The sequence below is a fragment of the Chrysochloris asiatica genome, unplaced genomic scaffold (assembly GCF_000296735.1).
Source record: "Chrysochloris asiatica unplaced genomic scaffold, ChrAsi1.0 scaffold00131, whole genome shotgun sequence".
Lineage (NCBI taxonomy): Eukaryota > Metazoa > Chordata > Mammalia > Afrosoricida > Chrysochloridae > Chrysochloris > Chrysochloris asiatica.
This window is the reverse complement of record NW_006408649.1, coordinates 8645558-8647873: the sequence shown is the minus strand read 5'-3', so window position 1 is coordinate 8647873 and position 2316 is coordinate 8645558. Positions and strand designations below refer to the sequence as shown.

Here is a 2316-nt window from a genome sequence, read left to right as displayed (position 1 = left end):
GATATGATGGATCTTGGCTGAAAACAGAGAATACCAGAAACATGTTTACTTGTGTTTTATTGATTACACAAAGACAATTGACTGTGTGGATCATAACAAATGACAAATTCTGGATAACATTGTGAAGAATGGGAATACCAGGACACTTAATTGTACACATAACAGAATCTGTACATTGACCAAAAGGTCATTCGTTCAACAGAACAAGGAAATGTTAAGTAATTTATAATCAAGAAAGGAGTGTGTCAGAGTTGTATCCTCACAATAGTTATTTGTTCTGTATGCTGAGCAAATAATCCAAGAAGTTGGACGATATGAAGAAGAACACAGTATTGGGCTTGGAGAAAGGCTCATTAACAACCTGCAATATGCAGATGACACAACTTTCATTGTTGGAAGTGAAGAGGACTTGAAGCACTTACTGATAAAGATTGAAGACTGCAGGTTTCAGTAAGGTTTTCAATTAAATATGAAGAAAGCATAAGTCCTCACAATTGAGCTAATAAATAACATTATGATAAACAAGAAGAGATTGACGTTGTCAAGGATTTCATTTTACTTGAATTTGCAATCCAAACCCATGGAAGCATCAGTCAAGAAATCAAATGATATATTGCATTGGACATATCAGTTGCAAAAGATAAATTTAAAGTGCTAAAACCCAAAGATGTCACTTTGAGCACTAGGATGTACCTGACACAAGTCATGGCATTTTCAATTGTCTCATATGCATGCAAAAATTAGATAATGAATAAAGAAGACCAGCGAACTGATGCCTTTGAATTTGGTGTTAGCAAGAATATTGAATATACCATGGAGTTCTAGTAGAATGAATAAGTCAGCCAGAATTCCCCTTGGCAGTAAGAATTAGGATATTGAGGACTTCAGGCAAGATGGCACTACCACAAAAATAAAAGACCAAATAGGATCCTCTACAATAAAGATTAAAAAAAAAAAGAGCAAATGAAACAGACAGGGATGAAAATTCTGGCACCCTGAACTTCAAAAGAAAGGATGGAGTGCTTGCTGGGAAGAGAGGGTAAACAGAGATGGCAAGAGAGGGAGACTGGTGAATGGCTGGACAGATGAGGCTCGGTTATCTTGTGAGCAGCTTTGGCAGGAAGGCTTGGTGAAGCAGATTCCCATAGGCAACGACAAAGGTGCAATTTCTTCTTTTTCCCCACACTTCCCTGGTGATCAGCTCCCACCCTCATCAGATCCTACTCTCTAGGCATTAGAAGACACATGATTGGGAGCCACACCAGTGTGAGTTTGGGGCTGGCTGCACCACTTCAATGTGCCCCTTTGGTGCCTCGATTCAGGTGGACTCAGCTCTAAAACTACAAAACCCTCAGAGGCACCAGATCAGCATTTAACCAGTCACACTGCCGCTAGCTTCTCTGTGGTCCTAATAGACACTGAAACTAGCTCCATCAAGGGCCCCCATGAAATACTTCCTAATTGAGTGCCTTGAACATAGAAAATACCAAGACAAATGGAACTCTATCTAGAACCAGGAGAGCCATCTGATGGATCTTGGCTGAAAGCAGAGAATATCAGAAAGATGTTTACTTGTACTTTACTGACTGTACAAAGGCTTTTGACTGTGGGGATCATGACAAATTATGGAGAACATTGAGATGAATCAATATTCCAGAACACTTAATTGTGCTCTGGAGGGACCTGTACATAGACCAAGAGGCAATTGTTGGAACAGAAAAAGGGGATAGTAAATGGTTTTAAATCATGAAAGTTGCGTGCCAGGGTTGTCTTTCACTATACTTATTCAATCTGTATGCCAAGCAAATAATCTGAGAAGCTGGATTTTATGAAGAAGAACGTGGTGTCAATATTATTAACAACTTGTGATCTGCAGATTATACAGCCTTGCTTACTGGAAGTAAAGCAAAGAGGACTTAAAATGCTTAGTGATGATCATCTCTCTTTGGAATGGGCACAAACATGGACCTCTTACAATCAGTTGGCCAGGTCTATGTTTTCCAAATTTCTTGGCATAAAGTCAATTTGATTCCTGTGAATTCTATTTTGTGAAGTCAAAATGTACAGTCATCTTTTATGTTATTGAAAAAAATATATTTGCAATGAAGTAGTCATTGGTCTTGTAAAATTATATCATGTGATCTCCAGGATCATTTCTATCTCCAAGACCATATTTTCCAACTACTGATCTTTTCTCTTTGACTTCAACTTTCACCTTCCGATCACCAGTAAAGATCAGTGTATCTTGATTTCATGTTTGACCAAGTTCAGACTGAGGAAGTTGATAGAAATCTTTACTTTCATTATCATTGACTT

General features: G+C 38.3%; 1 pseudogene; it reads left to right on the top strand.

Annotated features, from left to right (window-relative positions):
- Positions 1 to 786: 786 nt before the first annotated feature.
- Positions 787 to 2316, top strand: part of LOC102818805 — a 3342-nt pseudogene continuing 1812 nt past the window's right edge.